This window comes from Neofelis nebulosa, chromosome 12, assembly GCF_028018385.1.
Source record: "Neofelis nebulosa isolate mNeoNeb1 chromosome 12, mNeoNeb1.pri, whole genome shotgun sequence".
Taxonomy (NCBI): domain Eukaryota; kingdom Metazoa; phylum Chordata; class Mammalia; order Carnivora; family Felidae; genus Neofelis; species Neofelis nebulosa.
This window is the reverse complement of record NC_080793.1, coordinates 65,468,016-65,481,791: the sequence shown is the minus strand read 5'-3', so window position 1 is coordinate 65,481,791 and position 13,776 is coordinate 65,468,016. Positions and strand designations below refer to the sequence as shown.

The 13,776-nt window shown below is 36.7% G+C and overlaps 1 protein-coding gene and 1 long non-coding RNA gene across 7 annotated transcripts in view; one reads left to right on the top strand and one right to left on the bottom strand.

Moving 5' to 3' along the window:
• ERCC6L2 (ERCC excision repair 6 like 2) overlaps window positions 1-13,776 on the top strand; it is a 143,632-nt gene that overhangs the window by 7,962 nt on the left and 121,894 nt on the right. Inside the window, exon 1 of one of the 6 annotated variants that reach the window (XM_058695488.1) lies at window positions 5,169-5,298. The exons of the other annotated variants lie outside the window; for them this stretch is intronic. The gene's annotated coding sequence lies outside the window, so the exon portion shown is untranslated. Of the gene's footprint in view, window positions 1-5,168; window positions 5,299-13,776 lie in introns of those variants that run through there. 6 annotated transcript variants of the gene reach the window in all.
• LOC131491947 (uncharacterized) overlaps window positions 1-13,776 on the bottom strand; it is a 127,279-nt gene that overhangs the window by 56,329 nt on the left and 57,174 nt on the right. The gene's annotated exons all lie outside the window — the stretch shown is intronic.

The following is a 13,776-nucleotide window of genomic DNA, read 5'->3' as shown; positions in this document are numbered from 1 at the left end:
TTAGTAGAATTTCAAAAATACAGTAGAATTAGGTGAAAATGGTCTATGAAATTTTCCTATTGGCATTTACCATTTGGACTATCGTATAATCTTCATTTTTTCCCCCTTTTTCTGATATCATCCTTTAAGCTTTCCCCTTCTCACATTCTGACTTGGCTATAATATGAAATTGAGCTTTTATTTTTAAAAAAGCTTGGGGGCGCCTGGGTGGCGCAGTCGGTTAAGCGGCCGACTTCAGCCAGGTCACGATCTTGCGGTCCGTGAGTTCGAGCCCCGCGTCGGGCTCTGTGCTGACAGCTCGGAGCCTGGAGCCTGTTTCCAATTCTGTGTCTCCCTCTCTCTCTGCCCCTCCCCCGTTCATGCTCTGTCTCTCTCTATCCCAAAAATAAAATAAAAAAACGTTGAAAAAAAAAAAAAAAAGCTTGGTTTACAGGGGCACTTGTGTGGTTCAGTTGGTTAAGCATCTGAGTCTTGATTTCAGCTCAGGTCATGATCTCATGGTCGTGAGATCGAACCCTGCATTGGACGCTGTGATGAGCAAGGAGTCTGCCCCTCTTTCTGCCCCTCCCCTGTTCATGTACATGCATGTGCTGTCTCTCTCCCTCTCTTTCTCTCTGCCTCTCCCTTCCTCTCTCTCTCTCCCTCCCTCCCTCCCTCCTTCCTCCCCCCCTCAAAAAAGCTTGGTTTATAAACCATATAAAGTCTGCTTCCCTCATTTCAAAGTTTTAAAAAGTCAATTTGTTATTTTACATTCTTCAAGGGATGAGGATTTTAAAGGTTTTTTTTTTTTTTTTTCAACGTTTTTTATTTTTATTTTTGGGACAGAGAGAGACAGAACATGACCGGGGGAGGGGCAGAGAGAGAGGGAGACACAGAATCGGAAACAGGCTCCAGGCTCCGAGCCATCAGCCCAGAGCCTGACGCGGGGCTCGAACTCACGGACCGCGAGATCGTGACCTGGCTGAAGTCGGACGCTTAACCGACTGCGCCACCCAGGCGCCCCCAAGGGATGAGGATTTTAAAATGCCCATTTGATTTAGTGACATTGGAAAGTATTGGTATCTTGAACAAGAGCTATTTTTCTGGAATTTGGGAGGTGGGGGAATCACAAGCCAGATGAGATAGGGTGAAGGCATAGATATAGGAAGTGTGTTTACCTCTCTAAGAAATGTGGCTTTGAAAGGAACAAGAGTGATCTAGTAGTAGCTGAAGGAGGATAAGATTTTGAGGAAGTTTCTTTTTGTTTGTTTTGTATTATTTGGGAATAGGAGCAACTTGAGTATTGTTTAAGTGAATTGGAAGGATCTGATTTGAGAGGGAGCAGTTGAATATACCACACATAAACATACACATGCATATACTTCATATATACATGTCCATGAAACACAGATACATAAATGTGCAAAAAAATGGTATCACTACGATCTTACAAACTGATTTTTCAAACTTATAGAAGAGTTAGAAGAATTGTACAATGAATACCCACTACCTAGATTCTGTTAACGTGTCATTATACATGGCTTATCACTTATCTGTCCATCCATCAAGCCATGTTTTGTTGCATTTTAAAGTAGCAGACATTAGCATATCCTAGCCCCAAACACTTGAGCATACACGTCATTAGCTAGTCAGTATTTATTTACAATTCTTTTTTTTCATTTTGAAGTAAAATTTATAATGAAATGCACAAATCTTAGTGTACCCACCCTTCCATGAGTTTTGGCCAATATGTATTTCTACATAAGCCAAATAAACCCTTTCAAGATATAGAACTTTATCATCACTCCAGAAAAGGTTATTCTGTTTCTTGCTGGTCTTCCCAACAGTCCTAAGAGGCAATCACTGTTCTGCTTTTTTGTCATAGATTAGTTTTGCTTTTTCATATAAATAGGATCATACATGTGCACTCTTGTGTAAGGCTTCTTTTACTTAACATAGTATTTTGAGACCCATCCATGTTACTGAGTGCATAAGTAGTTTGTTCCTTTGTATTGCTGAGTGGTATTCCATTGTATAGATACTGCACTTTGTTTATCCATCCTCCCGCTGGCTGACGGACATCTGAGCTATTTCTGGTTTTTAGTTGTTATGAAGAAAAATGTTAAGAACTTTCTTGAACAATCTTTTGTGTATTCATTTCTCTTGAGTAAATAATTATGGATGGAATTACTTGGTCAAAAACTGATGTGTGCTTAGTTTTGTAAGAAATTGACAAGCCTTTCCAAAGTGTTTGTACCATTCTGCATTCCTGCCAACAATCTATGACATCATGGTTGCTCCATAGCCTCACAAAATTTGGTTCTGTCAGGCTTATTAGTTTTAGCATACTTGTTGGGGGTGTGTGTATATTTATGTTTAGATGTTGTTTATGTACTTTTTAAAGGTATAATTGATACACAGTAAAGTGGATAAATTTACAGTATGTAGTTTGGCACGTTTTACAAATATATGCACCCAAGAAATGATCATAACAATACCACAGCCAAGATAATGAACGTATCTATCACCCCAGAAGTTTCCTTGTATACATTGTGCCCATAATGTGTTCAACATCAGTAATTCATCATCTACTGTTTTCACTTTTGGTTTTTAACTTGACTAAGAACTTAAAATTGAGAATGGATGCAAAATCCTAGATTTTTATTAAAGTTTCCCAATATTTTACAGAATTCTCAAATTCATGGAATTTGACAAGTTAAAATTAAGATTTGTATCATTTTGGATAGATAAATAGATTGAATTATGAATTATAATTGGGAATATAGTTTCCTTATTTACAAAAAGGTTTTTTTTAACATTTATTCATTTTTGAGAGACAGAGTGTGAGTCAGGAAGGGGCAGAGAGAGAGAGGGAGACATGGAATCTGAAGCAGGCTCCAGGCTCTGAGCTGTCAGCACAGAGCCTGACCTGGGGCCTGAATTCATGAGCTGTGAGATCATGATCTGAGCTGAAGTCGGACATTTAACTGACTGAGCCACCCAGGCGCCCCATAATATAGTTTTCTTATAATGAAACAATCTGCAGATGACTTAAGAGCAAAGCAATGGATTAGGTTTTATATTGCCTCATTTAAATGGTCACATGGTATCCAATAGGTATTGTGTCTGCCTTTTCAATAGTCTTTGAGGACCAGTTTGCCTGTAATTCAAAAGAATATATATATATCTGTATGTGTGCGTGTGTGTCTGTCATTTTGTCTTTAATTATGTCATTATGTCTTTAATTACAAACAGTAAAATGCATGGATATAAAGTATACAGTTATACATATTTAACTCATATATATAACCAGTACTGTAATAAGATACAGAACATTTCCCTCATCATAGAGTTTCTTCATGTCCCTTTCCAGTCAGTACCAAACTTTTCATGTTGTCCAATGCTTAAGCTCCATCATTTGTGAAATATCCTTTCTGTCTCCTAAGTTCTGCATCAGCCATTTTGCTCACATCAATCTCTTGCTGAATTTAATACCTGTTTTCTGCTCATCAATTTTTTCTGCTCATCAGTTGTTTTCTTAGTCACACTTCCTCAACTCATCTCCTTTTCCATCGTTCCCCACCCCCAAATCAACTGATTTCAAACTGCTGGCAGATAGAAATAAGCCTTTCATCTAAACTTTTCCACTGCGTAGCCTAGTACCCAGCATGTAGTAGGTAATAAATATATTTTTATTGAATGCATTAATGAATTTTAAGTTGAATTAGGTAATCATGTGTTATAGTTTATGTTTAATAATCCCTTAGGCTCTATGACAGGCATTTTCTGTTAAACATACATGTTAATTAGGCATTATTGCTCCCGTTTTATTGATGAAAAAAATTGAAATTTATGGAGACATTATGAAAATTGCCCAAGGTCACATAGCTGGTATAAAGCTGGTTGGTCAGACTACAAAATCTTTGCCATAACTCCTGCATTATACTGCTTTATATAATATGTGTTAGAAATGCAAATTTCGTTAGCATATTTTAAAACTCAACACAAGTTTTGACCATTCTTGTATATCATTATTTTATAATCTTTTAGATAACATAATTTACTGAAAAATCTATTTATTGTGGTATACAAGATTGTATACAGGTCTCCTTATCTCAGTGGAATGATGCTGACAAAAATAGCTCCTGCTTATGAATCATTGATATGTATTAGCTTGACATTTTACATGTTTTAACTTTTTTCAGGAACTAAAATAATGCTGATTATACCTTGAATGCACAAATGCATCTTATAAAAATGTAAAATAAAATTAAAAAATTTTTAATTGAGGTGAAATTCACATAACATAAACAACCATTTTAAAGTGTACAAGTCACTTAATGCCTTCACAATATTATGCAACTCCATCTCTCTCTGTTTCAAAATTTTTCGTCAGCACAGAACACCCCAGAAGTAATCATCTTCATTTCCCTGGCGACGACTAATTGACCTTTTATCCAAATGGATTTGCCTTTCTTGAATATTTCATGTAAAAGGTATCATTCAATTGTGACCATTTGTGCCTGGTTTCTTTCACTTAGTGTAATGTTTTGAGGCTTATCCAAGTTGTAGGATGCATCAGTACTTCATTCCTTTCATGCTGAGAAATATTCTATTGTATGTAAATACCACAATTTGCTCGTCTATTCATCTTTTGGCAGACATTTGGATTATTTCTACCTTTGGGTTATTATGAAAAAGGCTACCATCATGTACAAGATTCTGTGTGGACATATGCTTTCATTTCTTTTGCATATATACCTAGTATTGGAATTACTAGGTCATATGGTATTTCTATGTTTATTTTTTTTGAGGAACTTCTATACCATTTTACACAGTGTTTGTACCACTCTACATTCCCAACAGCAATGTGTGATGTTTCCTATTCCTGCATATCCTTGTCAGTACTTATTATTTTGTTTTCTTCATTATAGCCACCCTAATGCATGTGAAGTGGTATCTCATTGTGGTTTTTATCTGTATTTGTATAATGACCAAGGGTGTTGAACAACTTTTCATGTGCTTTTTGTTCATTTGTATGTCTTCCTGGGGAAATGTATATTCAAGTTGATATATAGACTGAATGTTTGTGTCCCTGCAAAATTCATGTGTTGAGACTCCAATCCCCCATGTGATAGTATTGGAGGTGGGGCCTTTGAGGAGTAATTGTATTGTAAGAAGAGATAGGAGAAACTTTGCTTCCCCTTTCTGCTATTATCTGAGGATACAATAAGAAGACTGCATGCTGTCTGCAAACCAGGAAGTGGGCCCTCACCAGACACCAGATCTGCCAGCACTTTGACTGCAGAACTGTGAGAAGTAAGAGTGTTTTTTAAACTACGCAGTCTATGGCAATTTGTTACAGTGCCCCAAAGTGACTAAGATACAAGTCCTTTGCCCATTTTTAAACTGAGTTGCTTGTCCATATACGTATGAGTTTTTTTCTGGTCTTTTTCTTCTAGAAATAAAGTCAAACTTCTTTCAGTTTGACTATCCTTATACTCAATTTTGTGTTAATTACTTTCTTGCTATACATAGTCTATCTTTCCCCCTTTGTATTTTGATGTAAAATTTTAATCAGTTTGTCAAGTTCCAAGAACATATCTTTTAGGGTGTTATTAGGATTGTGGAGTTCAATTATATTGAATTTATAGAACAGTTTGAGGAGAATTAACATGGAATGATAGCTCCATTCATTTAGCTATTTAATTTTTCTCACCAGGACTTTATAGTTTTATATGTGGGCCTTACACATATTTTGTCATAGGTAATTGTATATTTTTGATGCTGTTTTTTGTGGAATTTAAAAATTTAATATCCTGATTTTCTGCCGGTAGTATAAAAGTCAAATTTATTTTTACATATTGAGCTCGTATCCTGCTACCTTGCTAAATTCATTACTTAATTAGTTCTAGTAGTTGTTTGGTAGATGCCTTAGGATTTTCTTTTTTTTTTTCTTAATGTTTATTTTTGAGAGAGAGAGAGAGAGAGAGCAGAGGAGAGGCAGAGAGAGAGAGAGACACAGATTCTGAAGCAGGTGCCAGGCTCTGAGCTGTCAGCACAGAGCCTGAGCAGAGTTCGAAACCACGAGCTAGGACATCATGACCTGAGCCAAAGTTGGAGGCTTAACTGACTGAGCCACCCAGGCACCATACCTTAGGATATTCTATGTAAATGGTATATGTCATTCACAAATAGACAGTTTTACTTCTTTAATTTTTACGTCTTTTATTTCTATTCTTGCCTTATTTCACTGGCTAGGTAGGATTCTAGGACAATTTGAATATAATCAGTGACATCCTTATCTCATTCCTGTCTTAGAAAACATTCAGTATTTTAACATTAACATTAGCTGTAGGATTTTCATACCATCTTTTATAAGTTGCTTGATGCTTTCTTCTAGTCCTAATTGCTGAGATTTTTTTTTTTGTAGTTAATGTGTCCTGAATTTTATTAAATACTTTTTCTGCGTCCGTTGAGATAATCATTTTTTCTCCTTTTCTCTGTTAACATATTATATGAGTCAATATGCTTTATATTGATTGTTTTTTTAATGTTAAACCAGTTTTGTATTTTTAAGATAAGCCCAATTTGATCATGAAGTATGGTTTTTATAGTTGCTGGATTTGATTGGCTAATATTTTCAGAATTTTTGCCTTTACTATGGATATTGGTCTATAATTTTCTCATAATAATGTTTGTCTGGTTTTGGTATTGAAGTTATGCAGACCTCATAAAATAAATTGGTAAGTGTTTCTTTCTTCTCTTTTTTAAAAAAGAATTGAGTAAAGTTTGTGTTTTTTTATACTTATTTGATGGAATTTACTAGTGACATCTTTGGACTTGGAGTTTTCTTCAAGGAATTTACTAGTGACATCTTTTGGACTTGGAGTTTTCTTCAAGGGAAGGTTTTAGATAATGAATTCAATTACATTAATAGATATGAAGCTATTCAGATTTTCTACTTCTCGCTATATCATTTTGGCAAATTTATTTTTCAAGGAATTTATCTATTTCATCTAAGTTGTCAAATTGACAAAGTTTTCCATGATACTCCTTCTTTACTTTTTTAGTGTTTGTAGGATCTGAATGATACCTCTGTGTTTTTTATGTGAATATTTTATATTCTATCTCTTTTATTCTTTTTTCCAGCAATAAATATATATATGTGTGTGTGTGTGTGTGTGTATATATATATATATGTATATATATATATTTAATTAATTTAACATATATTTATTTAATTAGTTAATTTTTTAATTTACCTCCAAGTTAGTTAGCATATAGTGCAACAGTGATTTCAGGAGTAGATTCCTTAATGTCCCTTACCCATTTAGCCCATTCCTCCTCCCACAACCCCTCCAGCAACTCTCTGTTTGTTCTCCATATTTAAGAGTCTCTTATGTTTGTCCCCCTCCCTGTTTTATAGTATTTTTGCTTCCCTTCCCTATGTTCATCTGTTTTGTATCTTAAATGTCTCATGTGAATGACGTCATATGATGTTTGTCTTTCTCTAATTTCACTTAGCATAATACCCAGTAATTCCATCCACAGAGTTGCAAATGGCAAGATTTCATTCTTTTTGATAGCCAAATAATACTCCATTGTATATATATACCACCTCTTCTTTATCCATTCATCTGTTGATGGATGTTGGGCTCTTTCCATACTGTGACTATTGTCGATTGTGCTGCTACAAACATTGGGGTGCATGTGCCCCTTTGAAACAGCACACCTGTATCTCTTGGATAAATACTTATTAGTGCAATTGCTGGGTCATAGGGTAGTTCTATTTTTAATTTTTGAGGAACCTCCACACTGTTTTCCAGAGTGGCTGCACCAGTTTGCATTCCCACAAGCAGTGCAAAAGAGATCCTCTTTCTCCACATCCTCACCAACATCTGTTGTTGCCTGAGTTGTTAATGTTAGCCATTCTGACGGGTGTGAGGTGATATCTCATTGTGGTTTTGATTTGTATTTCCCTGATGATGAGTGATATTGAGCATTTTTTCATGTGTCTGTTGGCTATCTGGGTGTCTTCTTTGGATAAGTGTCTATTCATATCTCCTGCCCATTTCTTCACCAGATTATTTGTTTTTTGGGTATTGAGTTTGGTAAGTTCTTTATAGATTTTGGATACTAACCCTTTATCTGATATATCTTTTGCAAATATCATCTCCCATTCCTTCGGTTGTCTTTCAGTTTTGCTGATTGTTTCCTTTCCTGTGCAGAGCTTTTAATTTTGATGAGGTACCAATAGTTCATTTTTGCTTTTGTTTCTCTTGCCTCTGGAGACATGTTGAGTAAGAAGTTGCTGTAGCCGAAGTCAAAGAGGTTTTGCCTGCTTTCTCCTCCAGGAATTTGGTGGCTTCCTGTCTTACATTGAGGTCTTTCATCCATTTTGAGTTTATTTTTGTGTATGGTGTAACAAAGTGGTCCAGGTTCATTTTTGTACATATCACTGTCCATTTTTCCCAGCACAATTTGCTGAAGAGTCTGTATTTATTCCATTAGATATTCTTTCCTGCTTTGTCAAAGATTAGTTGGCCATACGTTTGTGAGTCCCATTTCTGGGTTCTCTATTCTGTTCCATTGATCTGAGTGTCTGTTCTTGTGCCAGTACCATACTGTCTTGATTACAGCTTTGTAATATGTCTTGAAGTCTGGGATTGTGATGCCTCCAGCTTTGGTTTTCTTCTTCAAGATTGCTCTGGCTATTCGGGGTCTTTTCTGTTTCCATACAAATTTTAGGATTGTTTGTTCTAGCTCTGTGAAGATGCTGCTGTTATTTTGATAGGGATTGCATTGAGTATGTAGATTGCTTTGGGTAGTATTGACATTTTAACAATGTTTGTTGTTCCAATCCAGGAACATGGAATATTTTTTCCTTTTTTGTGTGTGTCTTCTTCAATTTCTTTCATAAGCTTTCTATAGTTTTCAGTGTATAGATTTTTCACCTCTTTGGTTAGATTTATTCCTAGGTATTTTGTGGGGTTTGGTGCAGTTGTAAATGGAATAGGTCCCTTGATTTCTCTTTCTTTTCCTTCATTATTGGTGTATAGGAATGCAACTGATTTCTGTGCATTGATTTTTATGTGCTGCAACTTTGCTGAGTTCATGGATCAGTTCTAGCAGTTTTTTGGTGGAATCTTTTGGGTTGTCCATATAGAGTATTGTATCATCTGTGAAGAGTGAAAGTTTGACTTTCTCCTGGCCGATTTGGATGCCTTTTATTCCTTTGTGTTGTCTGATTGCTGAGGCTAAGTCTTCCACTACTGTGTTAAATAGCAGTGGCAAGAGTGGACATCCCTGTTGTGTTCCTGACCTTAGGGGAAAAGCTCTCAGTTTTTCCCAATTAAGGATGATATTAGCAGTGGGTCTTTCGTATGATCTTGAGGTATAATCCTTCTATCTCTACTTTCCTGAGGGTTTTTATCAAGAAACGATGCTGTATTTTGTCAAATGCTTTCTTTGCATCTATTGAGAGGATCGTTGGCTCTTATCCTTTCTTTTATGGATGTGATGTATCACATTGATTGTTTTGCATATATTGAACCAGACCTGCATCCCAGGTATAAATCCCACTTGGTCATGGTGAATAATTCTTTTAAGGTATTGTTGGATCCAGTTGGCTAGTATCTTGTTGAGGATTTTAGCATCCATGTTCATCAGGGAAATTGGTCTGTAGTTCTCCTTTCTAGTGGGGTCTTTGTCTGGTTTTGGAATCAAGGTAATGCTGGGTTCATAGAATGAGTTTGAAAGCTTCCCTTCCATTTGTTTTTTGGAACAGCTTCGAAAGAATAGATGTTAACTCTTTTTTAAATGTTTGGTAGAATTCCCTGGAAAGCCATCTGGCCCTGGACTCTTGTTTTTTGGGAGATTTTTTATTACTAATTTGATTTCCTTACTGGTTATGGGCCTGTTCAAATTTTCTATTTCTTCATGTTTCAGTTTTGGTAGTTTATGTGTTTCTAGGAATTTTCAGTTTCTTCCAGATTTCCCATTTTATTGGCGTAAAATTGCTCGTAATAGTCTTTTTTTTTTTTTAAACGTTTATTTAGTTTTGAGACAGAGCATGAACGGGGGAGGGTTAGAGAGAGAGAGGGAGACACAGAATCGAAAACAGGCTCCAGGCTCTGAGCTGTCAGCACAGAGCCTGACGTGGGGCTTGAACTCACAAACGGCGAGATCATGACCTGAGCTGAAGTCGGACGCTTAACAGACTGAGCCACCCAGGCGCCCCATCTCGTAATATTCTTTAATTATTGTTTTTATATCTGCTGTGTTGGTTTTGATCTTTCCTCTTTCATTCTTGATTTTATTTATGTTGGTCCTTTCCTTTTTCTTTTTGATCAAATTGGCTAGGGTTTTATCAATTTTGTTAATTCTTTCACAGAACCAGCTTCTGGTTTCATTGATCTGTTCTACTTTTTTTGTTGTTGTTCTTTTTTGTTTTTTTTTGTTTGTTTGTTTCAATAGCATTGATTTCTGCTCTAATCTTTATTGCTTACTGCCTTCTCCTGGTTTTGGGTTTTATTTGCTGTTCTTTTTCCAGCTCTTTAAGATGTAAGGTGTAAGGTTAGGCTGTGTATCTGAGACCTTTCTTCCTTCTTTAGGAAGACCTGGATAGCTATATACTTCCCTCTTATGACCACCCATTGCTGTGTCCCAGAGGTTTTGGTCTGTGATGTTAGCATTTTCATTGGCTTCCATGAACTTTGTAATTTCTTCTTTAACTTCTTGGGTTAGCCCATTCATTCTTCAGTAGGATATTCTTTAGCCCCAAGTATTTATTGTCTTTCCACATTTTTTCTTGTGGTGGATTTCAAGTTTCATAGCATTGTGGTCTAAAAATATGCATGGTATGATCTCCATCTTTTTGTATCTGTTGATGGCTGATTTGTGTCCCAGTATGTGATCTATTCTGGAGAATGTTCCATGTGCACTCGAGAAGAATGTGCCCTGCTTTAGGATAAGAATGTTCTGTATATATCTGTTAAGTCTATTTGGTACAGTGTGTCATTCAAAGCCATTGTTTCCTTGTTGATTTTCTGCTCAGATGATCTGCCCATTGCTATAAGTGGGATGTTGAGGTCTCCTACTATTACGGTATTATTATCAATGAGTTTCTTTATGTTTGTCATTAATTGATTTATACATTTGGGCGCGCCACATTTGGAGCATAAATGTTTATAACTGTTAGATCTTCTTGGTGGATAGGCCCCTTAAAATGATATAATGTCCTTCTTCATCCCTTGTTAGAGTCTTTATTTTAAAATATAGATTGTCGGGGCGCCTGGGTGGCGCAGTCGGTTAAGCGTCCGACTTCAGCCAGGTCACGATCTCGCGGTCCGTGAGTTCGAGCCCCGCGTCAGGCTCTGGGCTAATGGCTCGGAGCCTGGAGCCTGTTTCTGATTCTGTGTCTCCCTCTCTCTCTGCCCCTCCCCCGTTCATGCTCTGTCTCTCTCTGTCCCAAAAATAAATAAATAAAAATAAATAAATAAATAAAATATAGATTGTCTGATATATGTATGGCTAATCCACCTTCTTTTGGTGATCATTTGCATGATAAATGGTTCTCCATCCCCTTAGTTTCAATCTGAAGGTGTGTTTAGGTCTAAAATGGGTCTCTTGTAAACAGCATATAGATGGATCTTCTTTTCTTAGCCTTCTGATTGGAGTGTTTAGTCCATTGATGTTTAGAGTGAGTACTGAAAGATATGAATTTATTGCCATTATGTTGCCTGAAGAGTTGGAGTTTATGGTGGTGTTCTCTGGTCCTTTCTAGTCTTTGTTGCTTTTGGTCTTTTTTTTTCCTATCTTTTCCCACTTCAGAAAGTCCCCCTTAAAATTTCTTGCAGGGCTGGTTTGGTGGTCACAAACTCCTTTAATTTTTGTTTGTCTGGGAATCTCTTTTATCTCTCCTCCTATTTTGAATGACAGCCTTGCTGGATAAAGAATTCTTGGCTGCATATTTTTCCGATCAGCACATTGAATATAACCTGCCACTCCTTTCTGGCCTGCCAAGTTTCTGTGGATAGGTCTGCTACGAACCTGATCTGTCTTCCCTTGTAGGTTAAGGACTTTTTTTCCCTTGCTGCTTTCATGATTCTTTCCGTGCCTGAGTATTTTGTGAATTTGACTATGATATGCCTTATTCATGGTCTGTTTTTGTTGAATCTAACGGGTGTCCTCTGTGCTTCCTGGATTTTGATGTTTGTGTCTTTCCCTGTGTTAGGAAAGTGTTCCATTATGATTTGCTCACTTAAACATACTACCCCTTTTTCTCTCTCTTCATGTTTTGGGGCCCCTATGATTTTAATGTTATTCCTTTGTAATGAGTCACTGAATTCTCTAATTCTCGTATTGTGCTCTTTTGCCTTAGTCTCCCTCTTTTTTTTTTTTTTGCTTCATTATTCTCCATACGTTTGTTCTCTATATTGCTGAATTGCTTCTCTGCTTCATCCATCCTTGTACCATGGCATCCATTCGAGATTGCATCTGAGTTGTAGCATTTTTTATTTTTATCCTGGCTAGCTTTTACTATCTCCACAGAAAGGGATTCTAATCTATTTTCAATCCCAGCTAGTATTCTTACTGTCGTGATTCTAAATTCTGACTCAGACATCTTGCTTGTATCTTTGTTGATTAAGTCCTTAGCTGTCATTTCTTCTTGTTTTTTCTTTTGGGGTGAATTCCTTCATTTCATCATTTTGAAGGAAGAAAAGGAATTAATAAAGTAAAAAAAATAATAAAAATTAAACCATTAAAAACAACAAGGAAATCAAATAAAGGATGCTAGATCCTAGGTGTGTTTGGGTCTGGTTGTTGAAGGAAACTTGATAGATTAGAGAAAAAAAGGGAAAGATTAAAAAAAAGGGAAAAAAGTTTGAAAATTTGGAAAAATGAATACAGTAAAACAATAAAATTAGATAATGGAAGTAAAATATAAAAGTTTACAAAAAAGTAAGAAATATAGTAGAAAAAATTAAAGAAAAATCTTAATAAAAATGGAAAATAAAAATAAATATTTTCCCTTTCTGTATTCAACAATAAGAAAAGAAAAAAAATTGAATAGATGGACCAGCAAACAGAATCAAATATGATTGAAATTACGTTTGGTTTCCCCTAGAAGTCCAACTGTGAAGCACTTTATAGTACATAAACTAAGCAGGCAGAGAGAGATTTGTGTTCCTCAAGGGTGTGGTTGGCTCAGTTGGGCAGCACTTAGTGTAACAGCTCCATTCTCCACTAGGTGGCGCTGCTTAGCTTACTGCGGTGGATTGTTGTGGTGCGTGTAGGCGTGTATGCTATGTGCATGCACAGGAGGGATGAAAATGGCATCACCCAGCTACCCAGTATCTAGAATCAGAACTCTGTGCTCTCCCCAATCGGCAATCAAGCACCCCCCTCTTCTCTGGCTTCTGTCCACTCCCTGCTTCTACACTGTCCCGCTTCCACACTGTCCATGACCAAGCTATTAGGCTTCCAGGTGGCACCTCCATCCTGAGTTTTATCTCAGATGGAACTGTTTTTTTCCAAACCTCACTTCTGAAGGACTGCAGCTTTGACCCATTCTAACTCTCTGGAGGAGTGTCTCACTGAGTAATGGCTGGGTGCTAGCCCACCCTCAGGAATGTTGGTGAGACCAGACCATTGCCATGCCCAGAGACTGACTGGGCATAAGCCCACCCACCCCAGAAAAAGTTCACGGGATCGTGTAACAGCAGCATTTCAGGGATTATGGCAAATCACAACACACATGTGGCACCAGTTTTCATCCTTAACGTCCTCACT